The sequence below is a fragment of the Artemia sp. Qi Xiang Cuo genome, chromosome 9 (genome assembly GCF_049724085.1).
Source record: "Artemia sp. Qi Xiang Cuo chromosome 9, ASM4972408v1, whole genome shotgun sequence".
NCBI classification, from domain to species: domain Eukaryota; kingdom Metazoa; phylum Arthropoda; class Branchiopoda; order Anostraca; family Artemiidae; genus Artemia; species Artemia sp. Qi Xiang Cuo.
The window spans coordinates 27,217,134-27,241,062 of record NC_142802.1 but is presented as its reverse complement, the minus strand read 5'-3'; the positions used below and the strand labels follow the sequence as shown (position 1 = coordinate 27,241,062).

Sequence of the window (23,929 nt, the reverse complement as noted above, 5' to 3'; positions counted from 1 at the left end):
TGTTTTACTATCCCAAATACTATAAAAAACAAATTATTATACTTCCCTCTATATGTCCAGCTAAATCCCCCCTCCCTCCACCATTGTTTTACAATCATATTCTCGCAAAAAGAAATAGCATTTCCATGGACATCCTTCCCTCTATATTTCCAGCTAAATCCCCCTCCCTCCACCATTGTTTTACAATCCCAAATTCTCGCAAAAGAAATACCATTTCGATAAATTCCTTCCCTCTATATTTCCAGCTAAATCCCCCCTCCCTCCACCATTGTTTTACAATCATATTCTCGCAAAAAGAAATAGCATTTCCATGGACATCCTTCCCTCTATATTTCCAGCTAAATCCCTCTCCCTCCACCATTGTTTTACAATCCCAAATTCTCGCAAAAAGAAATAGCATTTCGATAAATTCCTTCCCTCTATATTTCCAGCTAAATCCCCCCCCTCCACCATTGTTTTACAATCCCAAATTCTCGCAAAAAGAAATAATTATCCTTCCCTCTATATTTCCAGCTAAATCCCCCCCCCCACCACCATTATGTTTAAACGCCAAAATCTAGCAAAAAGCAAAAATTAACCTGACCGCTATTTTTACAGCTAAATCCCTCCTCCCTCCACCATTGTTTTACAATCCCAAATTCTCGCAAAAAGAAATAATTATCCTTCCCTCTATATTTCCAGCTAAATCCCCCCTCCCTCCACCATTGTTTTACAATCCCATATTCTCGCAAAAAGAAATAGCATTTCAATAAATTTCTTCCTTCTATATTTCCAGCTAAAAGCAACCATTGACTTCTGTGAATTTTTAGTGAAAATAACGTTCTGGTTTTGACATAAGACTCCAGTGCGTGGTTAAAATTAGCAGTCACCCTTTTTCCGGTTTACAAACGCGGTCAAAGGAACTATTCTTCTGTCAAATTAAAACACTTTGAGGCAATTGTAGTTTCGTAACCTGTATGGAGGGAGAGAAAGAGATTATTTTCAAGCTTTCTTTCAATAAAGTTTCTTTTATATTCCCAGGCGTGAATCCAGGATTTTTGTTGGGGGTTAGCGCTTTTATTAGAAATAGAAAAGATAATTGCTTCTTCATCATTTAGTGATTTTAGCTATAACATTTGAATAAAAGCTAGTAAGATATGCCTTTCGCTTGAATAAAAACCTGAACCTTCATATAATAATGCTTTGACTTATTCCCGAGAAAAGTTGAATTAATTATAATCAAACTAAGATTTTCAGAGTTTAGGTTGCTTTCGACAAAGATTTCTCCTTACATACGGAAATTTCCACAAGATGATTGATCCATGCCCCATCTAAATGTGATAGAAGCTACTACACCCTGCTTCAATCTCTTTTACATATTCAAACTGAATTCTCGTATAACAATGCTTTGAGTTATTCCTCAGAAAATTGACCCCTCTAAATATTTACTCAGAGGAGCGGGTGCTGAAATGTAAAACGTTACCTATTTGCCTATCCTTTTCACAGTTTTCAAGTTGAAATCCTTGAACACACTCCCTCCTTCTCAGTTTATTCTATGAAAGTGAGCTGTATTTGTTAGAGTTTCAGAATCATTACATATTTATTTAATTTAAGCACTTTTTTTCAGATATAATAATGTTTGGTGTGATTGACACGGAATATATTTATCTGAAATATTCCTCAACTGGCATCATTTTCGAAGCAGCTTTCTTACTCATAGACAACCAACGACGTGAAATTCATTGCTATAAATGGAACATCAGATACAATATGTATAAGTACGAGAAAAACAGATGGCGTCCTACACTAAATTTTATAAATCAAAATGGCTTTTACGCTAAAACCATACGAGCACATAATGAAAATGGCTATAAAATACAACATGTACAAGAAGAAATTCAGGAAATATGCAGTTTTTTCGGTGTGCAAGCTGTTTATGTTAAGGGAAACGTGCCAACCGATAAACTCTTGCTAGAAAAATGTGATAAAAACATAGCATTATTCAATTTAGAAGACTTCAAATGTGAGAAATACCCGCATTCAGTCCATGACCCAGAAGATGAAGTTAGATATTTCGCTCAGTGGATACCAGAAACGATACCTGACATGGAAAAATGCATCAGATATCCAAAGTCCTAAACATGCTCCTCCTCATATAAAATGGATTAAGCTTCTTTTTTTAATATGTCATTATTTTTTCAAATGTTTTTAAATATGTTTAAGCAATAAATATCTTAAGCCTCAACCGTTTTTATTCTTTAGAAAAATCCGTCGCCATGAAAATTATACTTTCAGATTCAACAGGTCAGGGAAAAAGCTTTCAGATTCAACATGTAGGGGAACCCTAAATGCTCATCCCTAAAAAGGTAAGTTAACCCTAAACGCATAAAGAATTTCTCTGAAATCCCACTTTCAGATCCAACATGTAGGAGAACCCTAAATGCTCATCCCTAAAAGGTAATTTAAAACTAATCTCTTAAATAAGGTATAGTTTATGACTAATAAAGATAAGCCATGTAAGTTTTAACTATTTCATGTACGGATATTAGTAGAAAAATTTAGTCACATCAATAAAAAAAGGTACTTTAACAAACTACGATTCAATACCATTTTTGATCACACCATGACAGAGTCCAAATGTAGGTGAGCCCTAAATGCTCATCCCTAAAAAAGGTACGTTAGCCCTAAACGCTTAAAGAATTTCTCGGAAATCACACTTTCAGGTTAGGTCAGGTAGGACCCCGACCCCACTACCACAACCCCCAAGGGGTCCCCCCCCCCCAAACCCCACCCCCAACGCAGCCCTCCCGGCCTCCTAGGGTCCCCAAGCACCCAAAAGACCACCCGGCTCCCAAAGGACCCTCCGGACACCCAAAGGCCCACACCCGGTCCCCAAAGGTCCACCGACTCCCAAAGGACCAATCGGTCCTCAAATACCCCCTCCCAGACCCCCACAGGCCCTCTCCGGGCCTCCCAAAGCCCAACCGGGGACCCCAAAAGACCACCGGGCCCCCCAAAGAGTCCTCCGGACCCCAAACGACCCCTGAGTCCCCATTTTTTTAATACTTTTTATGGCTTTATTATATCTTTTCAGGACAAACTATTTTCCTAATGTCCATCCTAAACCCATTTTACAAGTTGAAGTACCCATCCCTTAACATTACTTTACAGCTCTTGAATGCTCCAACACCAAGCAATACTTTTCAAAGACATTTCAGAACAAGTTCCTTTCTTAATGTTCCTCTTAAACCCATTTTACACGTTGAATTCCTCATCCTTTTTACCATAACTTTAGTATACTACTTTTTTGAATGCTCCAACACCAGGCAATACTTCTCAAATGACATTTCAGAAACTAATTTTCACATTGATGTGAAGGAAAGTTCAAGTTCCTTTCCTAACTATCCATATGAAAAGAAATAAGTTACATATCATTTCAATTTTTTCAAGAAAAAATAAAAATTTTCCACTTCAGTTCAGATTTTTCTCAAAGAGATGTAAAAATTTAAAATTACTGTTCTAAATTTTTCATAGAAGATGCAAAAAGTTCAAGTTCTCTTCTGAATTTTACCAAAGAACACAATTCAATTCTAATTTCTCCAGAGAAAATTAAAAATCTTCCTCTGCAGTTCATAATTTCACAAAGACACAAAGAAATTTTAATTTCTCCTCTGAATTTTTGTAGAGGAAAGAAAAATTTATCCTATGATTGTGATTATTTTCCATGAAGATAAAAAGTTTCACTTTAATTCTATATTTTCTTAAATTCAATTCCGACCTTTCTCAAAGAGATCAAAAATTTAAAGTTCTGTTCTAAATATTTTCCCGGGAGAAGAAAAGTTCAATTTCAATTCTGAATTTTCTCAATGAAAATGAAATAAGTTTTTGATCATTTCTATTTTCCCAAAATAAATATAAAAATTTTCCACTTCAGTTCAGATTTTTCTCAAAGAGATGAAGAAATACAAAATACTCTTCCAAATTTTTCATAGAAGATGCAAAAAGTTCAAGTTCTCTTCTGAATTTTACCAAAGAACACAATTCAATTCTAATTTCTCCAGAGAAAACAAAATCTTCCACTTCAGTTCTTTATTTCACAATGACATAAAGAAATTTAAAGTTCAATTCTAAGTTTTTCGGTACACAAAATCAGAAAAATGTTCAATGTTCCTCTAGTACCTACACAATTAGGCTAAAAATGAAGATATTTATGCTCAGTTTCAACTCGATATGGCTAAGTTTGATAAAGACAAGCTATTTCCTTGCGAAAACACACAAAATCAGAAAAAATGTTCAATGTTCCTTTAGTACCTACACAATTAGACTAAAAATGAAGATATTTATGCTCAGTTTCAACTCGCTATGGCTAAGTTTGCTAAAGACAAGCAAAGATTTGGGGCCTGGGGATGGCCTTTGGGGGTCTGGGTAGGCCTTTGGGGGCGCCGGTGGCCCTTTGGGAGCTTGGGGGGCTTTGAGGACCGGGGCCTTCCTTCGGGGTTGGGGTAGGAGGATCGGAACCCTTTGGGGTTGGGTTAGAGGACCTCACAACACTGTTCAAATGAAACTTGTGTATTATAACGACCACACTCAAAACCTCTTCCAAAATCTCTTCAAAATCTTCTTTTAAAATGTCTCTATCTGTTTCGCCGAAATAGTTCCATAACCTGTCTAAAACGGTTTCGCCCAAAAAATCACTAAACGTAAATTCAGCGTGTTCCTTTGTTATTGGCATCTCTGTGCTAACGCATTTCAAATTAATAGGAAACCTTCTCGCGCGCTAAAACAATTCATCGCTAAGATGTTTCTTGCCTAATTGTTTCCATGGCCTTGGGTTATTAATATCCTTTGGAGTTCGACCAAAAGAGTTGTTCCCGAGGCAAAGACATTAATGATATGGATCTATTCCTGGAGAAATGTTTCTAGGCCGAAATTTTTAAAGTCTGACAGATGATGTCATTGATTGATTGATCTGTCAAGAAGGGGAAATTAATTTGTTGTTTCTAAGGGGAATTATTGATTCACGATAGGTGAATTGAGGTCGACAGCACAGGTGTTCCAAATTCCGGGAAACTCATAACATTGCCTAGAGCAATAACAACAAATACTATTTCTGGACACCATGACATTCGCGATCGATTACGCAATCAAGTTCTCGGAAATTCACTTCCCCTTCGATTACGCAATCAAGTTCTCGGACATTCACTTCCCCTTCGATTACGCAATCAAGTTCTCGGAAATTCACTTCCCCATCGATTACGCAATCAAGTTCTCGGAAATTCACTTCCCCTTCGAGTCCTAGATCAATAACATTGTTCCCGTTAGAATTCAATGCGCATGTGCAACCTTCGCCCCGGAGCTATTACACATAGAAACAACAAATAAATCGACCTTGGAAAAAGAGGTCATTGACCCCATTACGTAATCTTTCTCCCTAATGACTCTATGCCCATATATGCTGGTACCATATTTGCTGGTACCAGACCCCCAAAGGCCATCCCCAGGCCCCAAATCTTTGCTTGTCTTTAGCAAACTTAGCCATAGCGAGTTGAAACTGAGCATAAATATCTTCATTTTTAGTCTAATTGTGTAGGTACTAAAGGAACATTGAATATTTTTTCTGATTTTGTGTGTTTTCGCAAGGAAATAGCTTGTCTTTAGCAAACTTAGCCATAGCGAGTTGAAACAGTGCATAAATATCTTCATTTTTAGCCTAATTGCGTAGGTACTAAAGGAACATTGAACATTTTTCTGATTTTGTGTACCGAAAAACTTAGAATTGAACTTTAAATTTCTATATGTCATTGTGAAATAAAGAACTGAAGTGGAAGATTTTGTTTTCTCTGGTGAAATTAGAATTGAATTGTGTTCTTTGGTAAAATTCTGAAGAGAACTTAAACTTTTTTAACTTCTATGAAAAATTTGGAAGAGTATTTTGTATTTCTTCATCTCTTTGAGAAAAATCTGAACTGAAGTGGAAAATTTTTATATTTATTTTGGGAAAATAGAAATGATCAAAAACTTATTTCATTTTCATTGAGAAAATTCATAATTGAAGTTGAACTTTTCTTCTCTCGGGAAAATATTTAGAACAGAACTTTAAATTTTTGATCTCTTTGAGAAAGGTCGGAATTGAATTTAAGAAAATATAGAATTAAAATGAAACTTTTTATCTTCATGGAAAATAATCACAATCATAGGATAAATTTTTCTTTCCTCTACAAAAATTCAGAGGAGAAATTAAAATTTCTTTGTGTCTTTGTGAAATTATGAACTGCAGAGGAAGATTTTTATTTTCTCTGGAGAAATTAGAATTGAATTGTGTTTTTTGGTAAAATTCAGAAGAGAACTTGAACATTGTGCATCTTCTATGAAAAATTTAGAACGGTAATTTAAAATTTTTCCATCTCTTTGAGAAAAATCTGAACTGAAGTGGAAAATTTTTATTTTTTCTTGAAAAAATTGAATTGATATGCAACTTATTTCTTTTCATATGGATAGTTAGGAAAGGAACTTGAACTTTCCTTCACATCAATGTGAAAATTAGTTTCTGAAATGTCATTTGAGAAGTAGTGCCTGGTGTTGGAGCATTCAAAAAAGTAGTATACTAAAGTTATGGTAAAAAGGATGAGGAATTCAACTTGTAAAATGGGTTTAGGAGGAACATTAAGAAAGGAACTTTTTCTGAAATGTCTTTGAAAAGTATTGCTTGGTGTTGGAGCATTCAAGAGCTGTAAAGTAATGTTAAGGGATGGGTACTTCAACTTGTAAAATGGGTTTAGGATGGACATTAGGAAAATAGTTTGTCCTGAAAAGATATAATAAAGCCATAAAAAGTATTAAAAAAATGGGGACTCTGGGGTCGTTTGGGGTCCAGAGGACTCTTTGGGGGCCCGGTGGTCTTTTGGGGTCCCCGGTTGGGCTTTGGGAGGCCCGGAGAGGGCCGTTGGGGGTTTGGGAGGGGGTATTGGAGGACCGATTGGTCCTTTGGGAGTCCGGTGGACCTTTGGGGACCGGGTGTGGGCGTTTGGGGGTCGGGGGGGTCGTTGGGGAGCCGGGGGGTCTTGGGGGGGGGGGGGTAACCTAGGAGTCCGGGAGGGCGGCCTGGGGGTTTGGGTGTGGGGGGGGTGTACCCCTTGGGGTTGGTGGTAGTGGGTGCGGGGTCCTACCTAACCTAACCTGAAAGTGTGATATCTGAGAAATTCTTTCTGCGTTTAGGGTTAACTTACCTTTTTTAGGGATGAGCATTTAGGGTTCTCCTACATGCTGAACCTGAAAGTGGGATTTCAGAGAAATTCTTTAAGCGTTTAGGGTTAACTTACCTTTTTTTAGGGATGAGCATTTAGGGTTCTCCTACATGTTGAATCTGAAAGCTTGTTCCCTGACCTGTTGGATCTGAAAGTGTAATTTCAGAGAAATTCTCTATGCGTTTAGTGTTAACTTACCTTTTTAGGGATGAGCATTTAGGGTTCTCCTACATGTTGAATCTGAAAGTGGGATTTCAGAGAAATTCTTTAAGCGTTTAGGGTTAACTTACCTTTTTAGGGATGAGCATTTAGGGTTCTCCTACATGTTGAATCTGAAAGCTTTTCCCTGACCTGTTGAATCTGAAAGTATAATTTTCATGTCGACGGATTTTTCTAAAGAATAAAAACGGTTGAGGCTTAAGATATTTATTGCTTAAACATATTTAAAAACATTTGAAAAAATATTGACATATTTAAAAAAAAGAAGCTTAATCCATTTTATATGAGGAGGAGCAAGTTTAGGACTTTGGATATCTGATGCATTTTTCCATGTCAGGTATCTTTTCTGGTATCCACTGAGCGAAATATCTAACTTCATCTTCGGGGTCATGGACTGAATGCGGGTACTTCTCACATTTGAAGTCTTCTAAATTGAATAATGCTATGTTTTTATCACATTTTTCTAGCAAGAGTTTATCGGTTGGCACGTTTCCCTTAACATAAACAGCTTGCACACCGAAAAAACTGCATATTTCCTGAATTTCTTCTTGTACATGTTGTATTTTATAGCCATTTTCATTATGTGCTCGTATAGTTTTAGCGTAAAAGCCATTTCGATTTATAATATTTAGTGTAGGACGCCATCTGTTTTTCTCGTACTTATACATATTGTATCTGATGTTCCATTTATAGCAATGAATTTCACGTCGTTGGTTGTCTAGGAGTAAGAAAGCTGCTTCGAAAATGATGCCAGTTGAGGAATATTTCAGACCAATATATTCCGTATCAATCACACCAAACATTATTATATCTGAAAAAAGTGCTTAAATTAAATAAATATGTAATGATTCTGAAGCTCTAACAAATACAGCTCACTTTCATAGAATAAACTGAGAAGGAGGGAGTGTGTTCAAGGATCTCAACTTGAAAACTGTGAAAATGATAGGCAAATAGGTAACGTTTTACATTTCAGCACCCACTCCTCTGAGTAAATATTTAGAGGGGTCAATTTTCTGAGGAATACCTCAAAGCATTGTTATACGAGAATTCAGTTTGAATATGTAAAAGAGATTGAAGCAGGGTGTAGTAGCTTCTATCACATTTAGATGGGGTATGGATCAATCATCTTGTGGAAATTTCCGTATGTAAGGAGAAATCTTTGTCGAAAGCAACCTAAACTCTGAAAATCATAGTTTGATTATAATTAATTCAACTTTTCTCGGGAATAAGTCAAAGCATTATTATATGAAGGTTCAGGTTTTTATTCAAGCCAAAGGCATAGCTCACTAGCTTTTATTCAAATGTTATAGCTAAAATCACTAAATGATGAAGAAGCAATTATCTTTTCTATTTCTAATAAAAGCGCTAACCCCCAACAAAAATCCTGGATTCACGCCTGGGAATATAAAAGAAACTTTATCGAAAGAAAGCTTGAAAATAATCTCTTTCTCTCCCTCCATACAGGTTACGAAACTACAATTGCCTCAAAGTGTTTTAATTTGACAGAAGAATAGTTCCTTTGACCGCGTTTGTAAACCGGAAAAAGGGTGACTGCTAATTTTAACCACGCACTGGAGTCTTATGTCAAAACAGAACGGTATTTTCACTAAAAATTGACAGAAGTCAATGGTCGCTTTTAGCTGGAAATATAGAAGGAAGGAATTTATTGAAATGCTATTTCTTTTTGCGAGAATATGGGATTGTAAAACAGTGGTGGAGGGAGGGGGGATTTAGCTGGAAATATAGAGGGAAGGATAATTATTTCTTTTTGTGAGAATTTGGGATTGTAAAACAATGGTGGAGGGAGGGGGGATTTAGCTTTAAATTTAGATGTATGTATAATTATTTCTTTTTGCGAGTATTTGGTCTTTTAAAACATGGGTGGTGGGGGGGATTTAGGTGGAAATATAGAGGGAAGGATAAGTATTTATTTGGGCGCTAATTTGGGATTGTAACACAATGGTGGAGGGAGGGGGGATTTAGATTTAAAGAGTTCCTGTAGGAAGTTATCGAACTTCTTTGAGCATTTGCTTTACATGGGTATTTTAAAACACTGGGGGCGGGATGGGGGATTTAGGTGAACATAAAGAGTTAAGGACGTCCAAGGAAATGATATTTCTTTTTGCGAGAATTTGATTGTAAAACAATGGTGGAGGGAGGGGGGATTTAGCTGGAAATATAGAGGGAAGCAATTTATCGAAATGGTATTTATTTTGAGAGAAGTTTGGATTGTAAAACAATGGTGGAGGGAGGGGGGATTTAGCTGGAAATATATAGGGACGGATGTCAATGGAAAGGATTTTTCTTTTTGCTAGAATTTGATAGTAAGACAATGGAGGGGGGATGTATCTGTAAATATAGAGGGAAGGAAAATTATTTCTTTTTGAGAGAATTTGGGATTGTAAAACAATGGTGGAGGGAGGGGGGATTTAGCTGGAAATATAGAGGGAAGAATAATTATTTCTTTTGCGAGAATTTGGGATTGTAAAACACTGGTGGCGTGAGGGGGGATTTAGCTTTAAATCGTCTGGTCCGGTAGGTATCTAAATGCTATTTTTTTTGGAGATATGGTGGGGAGTCCAAACGATGTTAGAGTGCGGGGGGATTTAGCTGTAAATATATAGGTAAGGAAGTCCAAGGAAATGCTATTTCTTTTTGCGAGAATTTGATTGTAAAACAATGGTGGAGGGAGGGGGGGGATTTAGCTGGAAATATAGAGGGAAGGAATTTATCGAAATGGTATTTCTTTTTGCGAGAATTTGGGATTGTAAAACAATGGTGGAGGGAGGGGGGATTTAGCTGGAAATATAGAGGGAAGGAATTTATCGAAATGGTATTTCTTTTGCGAGAATTTGGGATTGTAAAACAATGGTGGAGGGAGGGGGGATTTAGCTGGAAATATAGAGGGAAGGAATTTATCGAAATGCTATTTCTTTTTGCGATAATTTGGGATTGTAAAACAATGGTGGAGGGAGGGGGGATTTAGCTGGAAATATAGAGGGAAGGAATTTATCGAAATGGTATTTCTTTTGCGAGAATTTGGGATTGTAAAACAATGGTGGAGGGAGGGGGATTTAGCTGGAAATATAGAGGAAGGAATTTATCGAAATGGTATTTCTTTTGCGAGAATTTGGGATTGTAAAACAATGGTGTAGGGAGGGGGATTTATCTGGAAATATAGAGGGCCTTATAAGTATTTATATTTGCTAGAATTTGGGATTGAAAAACACTGGTGGAGGGAGGGGGGATCTAGCTCGAAAGATATAGTTGAGGATGTCCATGGAAAATTAGTTTGAAAATAAAAAATGTACTTACATGGCAAATTGAAGTTGACATGGCTTCTAATTCATCAAATTTATCCATTGTTGTTTACACAGCGTCAAAATACTTTCTGATAATTGAACCTGACATTGCACACCCGTTATATACGAAATCTCAAGGGTGAATTGTTATGTAACGGGGAAAATCATATGTAAGCAGGTCTCTGATTGGCTGAGAAGGAGGATGTATCCGGCTCGCTGATTGGCTGAGAAGGAAACACGTGATCTAACTGTTTCCGGGAAAGTCATAACATTTGGATCGAGAGCAACAACAACAAATACTATTTCTGGACACCATGACATTCGCCTCGAGCATGTACATGACCAAAACAACAACAAATACTATTTCTGGACACCATGACATTCGCGATCGATTACGCAATCAATTTCTCGGTAATTCACTTCCCCTTCAATTACACGATCAAGTTCTCGGAAATTCACTTCCCCTTCGATTACGCAATCAATTTCCCGGAAATCCCCTTCCCCTTCGAGTCCTAGATCAATAACATAGTCCCCGTTAGAATTCAATGTGCAGGTGCAACCTTCGCCCCGGAGTTATTACACATAGAAACATCAAATAAATCGACCTTGGAAAAAGAGGTCATTGACCCCATTAACCACGTGTTCTCCCTAATGACTCTATGCCCTTATTTGGGGTGCAAAAAAAGTTGTAGGTGGCAGCAGGGGTGCGTGATCGGAGTCGGACCCCCATCTCTACTCCCACTTACTAAATATCCCCAAGTTAAATCCTTACCAGAACTAAAAAAAACTACCCATTGGCCTCAGCGATTGGAAACATATATCAATACCAAATTTACGTAAAACCCTCGAAAGTTTCTCACCCAAACCAGGTACATATGGTAATGAAATGAAGCTTTTTGATACAACTAAATCTAAAGACTGAGAAAACTCAATAACCCTACTACTATGTTTAACACTTCTATTTCCAATTATTTTATCAATGAACTTAATTGGATAAATATTACAAAACAAAATATATCTCAAGTATAACAATTCCGAATCCAGAAATTCCTGGGACCAAATTCTAAAAGCTCTATCCACTAGTGAAATTACAACCCCCCTTTTCACCGACATAGGGTGGCAAGAATTAAAATTTAAATACCTATCATTGTGCGTTGGTTTTCTGTAAATTGAGAAAAGTAAATGGAGATCCCTTTTAATTTATAAATTAAATTATTAATTTAATTTATTTAAGAAAATAAATTTAATTAAGAATTTAATTTAATTAAGAAAAGTAAATGGATCTCCATTTACTTTTCTCGATTTACAGAAAACCAACACACAATGATAGGTATTTAAATTTTCATTCTTGCCACCCTATGTTGGTGAAAAGGGGTTGTAATTTCACTAGTGGATAGAGCCTTTAGAATTTGTTCCCAGGAATTTCTGGATTTGGAATTGTTATACTTGAGGGATATTTTGTTTTGTAATAGTTATCCAATTAAGTTCATTGAAAAAATAATTGAAAATAGATGGTTTAAAAATAATAGTAGGGTTATTGAGGTTTCTAAATCTTTATATTTAATTGTATCAAAAAGCTTCATTTCATTACCATATGTACCTGGTTTGGGTGAGAAACTTTCACGGGTTTTACGTAAATTTGGTATTGATACATGTTTCCAATTGCTGAGGCCAGTGGGTAGTTTTTTTAGTTCTGGTAAGGATTTAACTCGGGTAAATTTAGTAAGTGGGGTGTATAAAATTCCGTGTTCTTGTGGGAAGTTCTATATTGGTAGGACTCACCAACAATTTGTTGAAAGGTTTATTGAACACCGATATTCAATAGAAAACACCCTACAAATAAGCAAGCCTCCAGAAACTTTCGTTTCAGCTTTAGCAGAGCATATTTTGCTTCAACTAGATCATTTTTTAAAATTTGATGAAGCCTTGGCTATTTCTAATGATAAGGGTTACACCCAATGGGCCAGGGAAGTCATAGAAATTAAAAAACATATGTTTGCTAACCTTTCCATAAATAGGGACACGGGTAATTTAAATATTGATCCAATTTATGATAACCTTCTAAAGAGTGAATCAACAGTCAATAAGGGAGTAAAGATTTTAAATAATCACCAGGGGACTATTTTAGCTGCTAGACCAAAACGATTTGCTTCAGTAATAGCTAACAAAAGGATTATTACGCAACTGAATAATTAAAGTAATTTACAGTTTTTTCATTTTTCCTCAGTTACTCTGGTGTCCTCACTGAATTAACTTTATATTAGCATCTTTTCCCTACGTGGATCAGTTTGCGCCGATTGTAATTTTTTGCTTTTTTGTTGTGTTTTTTTTTTGGGGGGTGTTTTATTGGTTTTTATTTTTATCTTGTTTTTTTGTTGTTTTTTTTATCTTGTTCTTCTTGTGTGTCTTTCGTGCTGAAGACGCCGTTTTTGTATACAGGCGAAATATCCGCGTTGTTTTGTTTTTGTTGTTTTCTTTTCTCTCCACTGGCCACAGTCTCGTTTGTTTTGTTTTTTTTTTAGAGATTTTTCTATTTGTTGGTTTTTAGCATAAAGAATTTAGTGAATATTCTCCTAAGTCCCTATTTAAGGAAATATTTTTGTTTATTTTGAGCCTAATTTCGATTGATTCCCGGACCACCTGTTTTATCCCCAAATCACTACTAATGAGAGAAGATTTTTCAAATAGTATTGTGTGGCGGGGATTATCAAATATATGGTTAGCTAAAGGAGGATCAAAGGAGTTCTTAGAATTATTAGCAATTAACGCTTTGTCTATGTCTTCTTTATGCTGGTGTATCCGTTTTTCTAGATTCTGATGAGTTCTGCCAACGCAGTAATTGCCACAATTGCATGGTATTTGATAAACCCCTCTTTGGCGAGTAACTGGGGTTTTATCTTTACCGGAGTTTAAGAAATTTGTGATTTTAAAATTATTGGTGAAAACTAAATACAGATTGTTTTTTGTGCAAATATTTTTTTTTATTTTTGTGTTGATTCTTGGGATGTACGGAAGACAGATTATATTAAAGGGTTTTTCCGGAGCCTCACAGTGTGAAATATCGTTGATTTTACGAAAATGTCTTTTTAGTCTACGGTTAATCGTATTATTGACAAAAGGAATGAGGTATCCGTTGCCAAAAGAATATCTTTGATAGAATCTATTTCTGCTCTTATGTATCAATCGGAACAAATGTTCAGGGCACTGTCAATAAGAGAAGTTACAACTGCTCTTTTAACTTGTGGGGGGTGATTTGAATTAAAATGAAGATATCTATTGTTTTGTGTTGGTTTTCTATAGATAGTGAAGTCAAAATTATTAGCATTACGGATAATTAGCACATCTAAATTAGCACATTAGCACATCCCCATAATGGGGAAACTGAACTTCGGAGTTTCCTAGATAATCTTATTACTTATGATAGAGATTTGCAGTTTACCGTAGAAATTTAATCTGAAAATAAATTACCATTTTTAGATGTTCTTATTATTTATACTACTACTAATTTGGATTTAAATGTCTATAGAGGGCACAAACGCGCCAATCGATATCTTAATCTTAGTACAAACAACTCCCCACAAGTTAAAGGAGAAGTTGTTAGTTCTCTTATTGACCGTGTCCTAAATAGATACTCTACTTCACAGATAAAAGCAGAAATAAACTTTATCAGAGATATTCTTCTTGGCAACGGATACCCCATTCCTTTTGTCAATAATACGATTAACCATAGACTAAAAAAACATTTTCGTAAAATCAACGATATTTCACAATGTGAGGCTCCGGAAAAACCCTCTAATATAATCTATCTTCCGTACATCCCAAGAATCACCACAAAAATAAAATAAAATATTTGCACAAAAAAAATAATCTGTATTTATTTTTCACTAATAATTTTAAAATCACAAATTTCTTAAACTCTGGTAAAGATAAAACCCCAGTTACTCGTCAAAGAGGGGTTTATCAAATACCATGTGATTGTGGCAATTACTACGTTGGCAGAGCTTATCAGAATCTAGAAAAATGGCTACACCAGCATAAAGAAGACACAGACAAAGCACTAATTTCTAATAGTTCTAATAAATCCTTTGATTCTGCTTTAGCTAGCCATATATTTGATAATCCCAGCCACACAATACTTTTTGAAAAATCTTCTCTCATTAGTAGTGATTTGGGGATAAAACAGGTGGTCCGGGAATCAATCGAAATTAGGCTCAAAATAAACAAAAATATTTCCTTAAATAGGGACTTAGGAGAATATTCACTAAATTCTTTATACTCAAATTTAATTAAAAATGATCTAACAAAATATCTTATTAAACCAATTGACAATAGTATTGAACCCGTTACAAAAAGGCCTTTAAGACTAGCTGCTAAAAAAGCAAGATTAGCTTTGAAAACTTGCAGTTAATAATTTCATTTTATTTCGTTTGAATGAATTCATCCTCTCTCATCATTTTATTTATCAGTCCTGGTTGAACTTCGTTGAAGTAAGGACACTGGGGCTGTTTTAAAGGTTTTTTAAAAGCGTTTTTTTAAAAACCATTTTTAGTTTTAAACTTCGTATTTTAATGTAAGTTTGTTTTTATATATATTTTTTCTTTAATGTTGTGCTGAAGACGGCCCTTGGACATAGGGCCGAAATATTCACCGATTTAAATTGCACTGTCTTGGAAAAAATTTCCCTATTGTTTTTAAGTTGTGTTTGTTTGATATTCCCCGAAACACATCCAATCAAAATTTTGAGATAGCCATTTTGTTCATCGTAGTTGATTTCAAGATAGAAAATATGTTTTTGAGGAGGACACTCCCTCACAACCCTCAGGGCAAGGGTTGTAAGTTATGCCCTGGGGGCATATAAGGTTTTTATAGAAGGCGTTGTCGTAGAAACTTCAAAACAGGTTCATTCGATTGGAAATTCGAAGGGCTATTACCTTTTTTAATAGTCAAAAGTGATTGGACGGCAACTAGCCCCCCCACGCCAATCATTTCCCCAAACACATCCAATCAAAATTTTGAGATAGCCATTTTGTTCAGCGTAGTTGATTTCCAGATAGAAAATATATTTTTGAGGAGGACACTCAACTCCCCACAACCCTAAGCGCAAGAGTTTTAAGTTATGCCTTGGGGGCATATAAGGTTTTTATAGAAGGCGTTGTCGTAGAAACTTCAAAAAAGGTTCATTCAATTGTAAATTTAAAGGGCCAGTGCCCTTTTTAATAGTCAAAAGTGATTGGAGGGTAACTAGCCCCCCTCCCCACGCCCATTATTTCCCCAAACATATCCAATAAAATTCTTAGATAGCCATTTTTTTAAACGTAGTTGATTTCCAGATAGAAAATATGTTTTGAGGAGGACACTCCCCCACAACCCTCGGGGCAAGGATTTTAAGTTATGCCCTGAGGGCATACACAATGTACTATACAAAAATACGAATGAATGTGAATTGTCAGTTTAATTTACATATACTGATATTTAGTAATCAAAATGTTAATATTATTTGATTTATTAAAGCTATAAAATTAAAAACATTTATATATTTTTTCAGTAAAGTGCAAATTTGGTTCTGGGCTTGGGAAGGCATGGGGGTTTTGCGCCCAACTTATGTTAAATTCTGCTCGTTTTGAGTTTGACTCGGTTATTTATTGTAATTTCTGTTCGTTTTGGGTTTCATTTATTTATCGATGCTGATCTGTGGTAGTTTCACGCTTGGTAGATTTTTTGATTTTATTTTTGCTAATTTTTTTTTCAATAGAGTTCTTTACTTTTCCTTGAAAACCTTATTTTGTGGAAAAAGTTTTTTTTTAATTAATACCTAATAAAGGCTGACGGACCCCATATTAATATCCTGGGACCTAAGCTTTTCATTCTCTATGTGATTGAAATAGGAGACCAACTTGAAATTATCTGGATCATTTTGCTGACGGCACCATGATATACGTAGCCATCCCAAAACATAGAAGACCTATCCCAAGCCTTCTTGCCCTTACAGACGGATTTTTTGGAAATTCAAAAGTGGTCCGAGGCATGCATGGTCAATTTCAATGCATCGAAAACAAAGGAGCTGCTGATCTCTCGATCCAAAGTGCCACTGATATACTAGCTTCATCTTCATGAATGAACTTATAAAGAGAGTTGACGAGCATAGTCTCCTCGGAATCCATTTCTCCACAGGTCTCTCTTGGAAAACCATTTCTATCGCGTGAGAACTTCCTGTGCAAGAAAGCTAGGGATCATCTTTTGCTGCAAAAACCTTCTGTTGTGATTAGCTGCAAAAATTTTGCAGACAATTTACCTCTTTTCTAGAGCTTTCTCGTATTGTGCGCTCAATTGTCCAAACGACAAGTCAGACACGATGGGGCATAGCTTCGTTCAATTAAGGTTGACACGCTAAGAACGGAGTACTTGAAAAACTGCTTCATTCGACATTGCACTTCCATTTGGAACGACCTTCCTGGGGAAGTTATCCCTAAAAGTTTCTCTATTGACTCCTTCAAAGAAGATTTAACAGTTATATAGAACCTCACCATGGAGTGATGTAAAAGACTAGCGGTAGAAAAGATATTTGAATGTTCTTGTCACAGCGAGTTTAGGAGTATAAAAACAGATTTATGAATTGAATGTCTTTTAAATTTGGAATACTAATCACCTCTCGATTTATTGACAATATTTAACTGATACAATTTAGTATCTTCATGGACATAATTTAGTCATCAGCTTAGGGCTCTTGTCAATTATGAGATATTGACCACATGTGCCTATAGAGGGGGTGGGGGACAGTACTGGAAATATGGAGCGCGTCGTTTATCCTTGGCAGACCAAAATATGCAAAAGGTTAAACATTTTGTAAAATGTGGAGAATAGTTGATAACTATTTCCTTAGTTTTACGGTCTTTTTATTGGTTCCGTTGAGTTCAGCCATGGTTGTGGATCTGTCAAAGATTAGAATACCCCCCCCCCCCCCACGATTTTATTCGGAAGAGAGAAATCAATGGAAAGTTTTAAATTTGGAGCTGTAGATTGTCAAGTCTTTACAGTGTTCTGGTTACACAACCTTCAAAGTTCCTTCTTAACGTATTTTAGGGTATGTTTGAGGCATGGGGGGTCTTCCCCCTCTTGACGCAACCACAACTTCTTTAATGGATATAGGTAAATGGTCTTTTGGCTGACTCTTGAATGATTGTTGGACTGCAATATACTAAAAGTAGAAAAATGGGGATGTTGCATAAGACCCCCTAAGAAGAAGGTTCTCTTTAAAAAATGTCTGGGTGACCTGAGCTGCTTGAAGGATTTTCAGTGGCTTAACATGGGTTTTCGAAGGTCCCACATTGCTCTACTTGCTTCTGAATTATACTTTTGGGGGTACCCTTCTTGAATTCAACCAGATTCGTATAGTTTCTTAGATATGGTTCAGTGAGCCTGCCTTTAAGCAATATTTAGTGCAGTAAATATTATTATATCCTGGGGCACTAATTAAGGTCGGGACATAATTACAGACGTTGCTTTTGTCATGTCTTGCAAAACAAGGACGATTTTTGAATGAATAATAGAGACACAACAATAACTGTCTACTAGTCCTTTTTTCTACGAGTAGTCGAAAAAATTAGCACTTTTCTACAAGAAGGAATTTAAAAAACTTTTTTGCCCTGGCTTTATTTTTTCTAACCCTGTCTTATAATGTATACTTTTTATTGGAGTTTACGATAACAAAATTGGAAAAGAAAATACCTAGACATTCATTTCTTAATGATTTTGAAAAACAGTTCTAAATTTATTAGCCAAAACATGCCTGCAAAATTAGTTTCTACTTTCCTTTTTTAACTGTATCAAGCAGTTCGTGGTAACGAACCGTAAGTAAGGAGCGACCCGGCTCAATGATAACCGAAACTCTAAAAAACGCAATTTTGAAGTCAATAGTTACATCAAAAGAATTGAATTTTTATGCTGATTTCAAATATGTAAGTATATCAAGTTTAGTCCTAACCACCAAAAGCTACGCGCCTGAGAAAATTTGCCTTATTTTCGAAAAAAGAGGGTAACACCCCCTAAGAAATATAGAACCTTAATGAAAATCACATCATTAGATTCGGCGTATCTAGAACCTTACTGTAGAGGTTTCAAGCTCCTATCTGCAAAAATGTGGAATTTTGTATTTTCCGCCAGAAGAAAGATCACAGATGCGTATTTATTTGTTTTTTTCTGCAGGGGTGATTGTATTGACCCAGTAGTCCTAGAATATGGCGGGAGAGCTGTTGTGAGACCAAACAGGAACACGAAGAAAATACCTACAAAATTTGAAAAAGACAGATCGAATTTGTTGTAAAATATTTCCATTATGGCACCAGAAAAAATATATGGGAAGCAAAAAAGAAGTTATAAAGTTGACCAAGCGTTTTGGTCAAATTGACATTTAACTCCAGAAGAACGTCCATAGGACTTTCTCAACTTCTCTCTCAACACATTTATTGTTAATGACCTTGTTTTTCGAATTGAGGCCCCGGATGCAAGTCCAAGGTACTTGAGTAAAGCAGTGACGGAAATTGAATCAGGGCCAACCTGAATATTTAAATCGGGAGGGTGATGACAACCAAAAATGAGAAATTCAGTTTTAGCAGAAACGACAGACAACCCGGCATAAAGGCTGTTCACAGCAGCCTACAGTGATTCTAAGGAATGAAAGGTTTAACACTGTTAATTATAAAGTCCGAACCGATGAATTAAATTTGACACGGTTTATTCCTTAAATTCTCCTAAGGACTAAGACGACTAGCTCTGTTGAGCATAAAGTTTTAAATGATTAATTAAATTTGATGTGGCTTATAAGGACTAAAAGGATTAAGTTTGACCATATGAATTAAATTTGACGGGGTTGATTTATTAATTTTTTGTAAGAACTAAAAGGTTCAACTCTGTTGAGTATAAAGTTTGAACTGATGAATTAAATTTGACGTGGCTTATTCCTTGAATCTTCTTAAGGATTAAAAGAATTAACTCTGTTGAACATTAAGTTTCAAGTGATGCAATAGATTTGATAAGGTTTATTCAATGCATTTTCCTATGGACTGAACAATTCAACTCTGTTGAATATGAAGTTTGAACTGGTGAATGAAAATTGACCTGTTTTATTAAGTCAATTTTTCTAAGAATGAATAGCCTTAACTCTGTTAAGTATTAAGTTTTAACAGATGAATTAAATTTGACACGGTTTATTCCTTGAATTTTCCTAAGAACTAAAATGTTTAGCTCTATTGAATATAAAGTTTGAAGTGAGGAATTAAATTGACGTGGTTTATTTGTTTTATATTCCTAAGAATGAATAGTTTTAACTCTGTTGATTACAAAGTTTGAACATATGAATTATATTTGACGTGGTTTATTCATTGAATTTTTCTAAGGACTAAAATTTTAACTCTGTTCAGTATAAAGTTTGAACTGATGAATTAAATTTGACGTAGTTTATTCATTATATTTTCCTAAGCACTAAAAGGTCTATCTCTGTTGATTATAAAGTTTGAACAGATGAATTAAGTTTGACACGGTTTATTCCTTGAATTATCCTTGAATTATACTTTGTTGAGTATAAAGTTTGAACAGATGAATTAATTTTGACACGGTATATTCCTTGAATTTTCCAAACGTGAAAAAGGTTTAGTTCTGTTGATTGTAAGGTTTGAAGTGATGAATTAAATTTAACATGGCTGTTTCAGTGAATTTTCGCTAGAGTAAATAGTTTTAACTCTAATTAGTATGAGGTTTGAATAGGTGAATTAAATTTGGAACGGTTTATTCTTTGAATTTTCCGAAGAACTAAAAGATTTAGTTCTGTTGATTATAAAGTTTGAAGTTATGAATTAAATTTGTCGTGGTTTATTCATTAACTCTTCCCAAGAAATGAAAGGTTTAACTCTGTTTATAATAAAGTCTGAACCGATGAATTAAATTTGTCACGGTTTATTCCTTAAATTTTCCTAAGGACTAAGACGACTAACTCTGTTGAGTATAAGGTTTGAAATGATGAATTAAATTTGACGTGGTTTATAAGGACTAAAAAGATTAACTCTGTTGAGTATAAAGTTTGAACTGATGAATTAAATTTGACGTGATTTATTCCTTGAATCTTCTTAAGGATTAAAAGGATTAACTCTGTTGAGTATAAAGCTTGAACAGAGGAATTAAATTTGAGACAATTTTTTCCTTGCATTTTCTTAAGGACTAAAAGGTATAACTCTGTTGAGTTTAAAGTTTGAGCCTACGAATTAAATTTGACACAGTTTATTCCTTAAATTTTCCTAAGAACTAAAAGATTTAACTCTGTTGAATATAAAGTTTGAAGTGAAGAATTAAATTGACGTGGTTTATTGATTGTATTTTCCTAAGAATGAATAGCTTTACCTATGTTGATTACAAAGTTTTAACAGATGAATTTAATACTGCCTGTCGAGCCCGGTAATGGTGTCTGTTTCCGAAAATTCCTGTTCTTGCATCTCTGATTTTTTTTTCTAATAATTTAAGGATAAAACTCAGAAATATATATCTGAGTTTTTTCTAATAATTTGAGAAAAAAATTACATAAGCATTCTAAGCGTTGGAGGTGCTAGAATAACAAAAAAATAATGTAAACATAACAAAGTAATGCAATGAAAAATTCTTTTTTATTTAAATCATAATATATACAGTGTACATGTTATTAATATCATGATATAAACAATTTAAATGTTTTGAACTCATTTTATAAAATTGCTCATTATTTTTTCCCTTGACATAGCACTTATTCCATTTCGGTGTCATACACGGCTTTTAACATGGGTTCAGCTACAGGTTCAATATGAGTTTGGTCACCCGTATTATTGGATTGATTGTCTGTGTCTCATGATAAACTATCAATGGTAGTACTAACGTTTGCTGGCGTTTTGTTTTTCATTGATTCATCTTTATAATCCTTGGTGATATAATCTGCCAATGCCCTTTTTATTTTGCTCTCGATTTCACTGTCTATTACCACATTATTCTTAAATAGTTTGCAGTTTTGACATTTAGACAAGATATGCATAATGACATTGGTAGAAGAATATGCCTGTCTTCTTTTGACCATCCGTTGAATGCTAATACCCAAAAGCTGGCGATAGGGTTTATCTGTGGGTAAGGTGTTACCAGCACAATTTGTAAAAAGTTTCCCCCCCCCCCTCTTATTCAACTAATAGTTTTAGGCTTGCATTCTCTTTGAATTGTATCATCTCTGGATACCTCACTCTCACATACCAACCTTCTTAAGATTTGAATTGTTTCGATACCCAAAAGAAATCTAATGTCTCAATGTCATGAAAATACACCCATACATTCCCAATAGTATTACCACTAGTGCTTGTTTTAAAGTTCAAATATTCGTCCTTGTCAGTAGTCGTTGATACGATAACTCTATCATGTGCACAAACTTTCTTGGAATATTTCATCTTTACTTTTTTAATAATACGTATGTGTTTATCCTTCCAGTACACAATTAAAATTGATCGAAAACATAAAATAAACTAACCACTTTCAATGACAAACCAGAGAGTAATGCAGAGGCAGTCCCATAGCAAAAACAACCAAAACTTAAATTGAGTTTTATATTTAAAATTGTAGATGGCGACACGTTTTCCCTACCTCAAGGGCTGGCATCTTTTGAGATTGTGCTATATATGGCAGCATAAGTTAATTTTAAGCTATGTTACATTGAGTTAACTGCTTTCAAGTTAGTGTTTTAGGTTTGCCTAGCGTAACCGCCCACGGTAAGTGAACCTAAACGAACCTATCACGTCAATAGAGATGTTTTACTCAACACGGTTAAACCTTTTAGTTCTTAGGAAATTTGAAGGAAAAACAGTGTCAAATTTAACTCATCTGTTCAAACTTTATACTCAACAGAGTTAATCCCTGTAGTCCTTAGGAAAATTCAAGGAAGAAAACACATCAAATTCAACTCAATAGTTTAAAATTTATACTCAACAGAGTTAAACCTTTTAGTTCTTAGGAAAATTCAAGGAGTAAACCGTGTTGAATTTAATTCATCTGTTCGTCTCTTATAGACTATGTAAAACCCTATTAACCTATCTCAGACTCTTTTTTTATCATTTCTAAACATTTTTATTTAAAAAAATATCATACTTATCACACTATTTTCACATACTGGCTCACATTTTAGCCTTTAATATATTTCACAGTTGCATTTAAAGTATCTTGTAGTATGTATATATCTTTTGTCATAAGGTACACTTGTATAAGATTGCTTCTGATTTAATCAAAAAATTCACAGTATCGAAGAGGAAAAGTCAGATTCCTTTCCGTTTAATAACGTATACCATATTCTATCCAAAATGTCGGAAAAGCCCCTTCGTTGTTGGGATTTGTCTGAAATACAAATTAATTCACGATTTTTATTAACTCATTATTAATGTTTTCTTTAGTAATTATCCAGGGTGTTGTCACTTTAAAAGATTTAAAATATTCTAATTTCCAAAAAAATCTAAGGCGATGCTTTGCTTTTCTTTGAATTGTCTTTAATATTCTTGGTAGTATTAGAGATCTCCTTCCTCATATTCTCAATGTTATTCACTATGTCTAAAGAATACTCATCCCATTCAATGTCAAACCGATTCTCCTTTAAGCAATATCTCGCTGAGTCTACTCATCCCTTTCAATGGCTATTCGATGTCCCCTGGGCATTTCTACTGCAACAATGGATGCTCGTGGGTTCATTTCACTGCCGCTAGTACCTTCAACCTCCACCAGAGTAGTACCAGTAGTATTTTTCTCTGAACAAAAATCTTTGTTCACAATTTTTTCATGCTGAAGCCTGTTAGAAGTAAATTTAATGTCATTTTAAGACATATAAAAAGCATCCAAAAAAAATTCTAAGTGTCTAAAAAAATGTCACTAGAAACATTATTTTTGTAGTTGAGAAAATCTCGATTGGCGTATTTATAACATCTTCGTTTTTCACTTTTTAAAATACCACTGGTAAATTTTCTTTTGTTATATGCACATTTAATGTGATTTTAAGACAAAAAAAAGTTGAAAAATTTCAGTTTCAAAGTTCAATAAAAAAAATGTCCCTACAAACATTATTATTCTAATAAAAAATAAACGACTGACATTTATTTCACCCCCATTTGGTATTTTTTTTAAATATAACCATTGATATTTTTGTTA

The 23,929-nt window shown here is 34.9% G+C and overlaps 1 protein-coding gene across 2 annotated transcripts in view; it reads left to right on the top strand.

Annotated features, from left to right (window-relative positions):
- The window catches only part of LOC148948510 (solute carrier organic anion transporter family member 4A1-like), a 126,614-nt gene that overhangs the window by 17,403 nt on the left and 85,282 nt on the right, over positions 1 to 23,929 (top strand). The window lies entirely within an intron of this gene.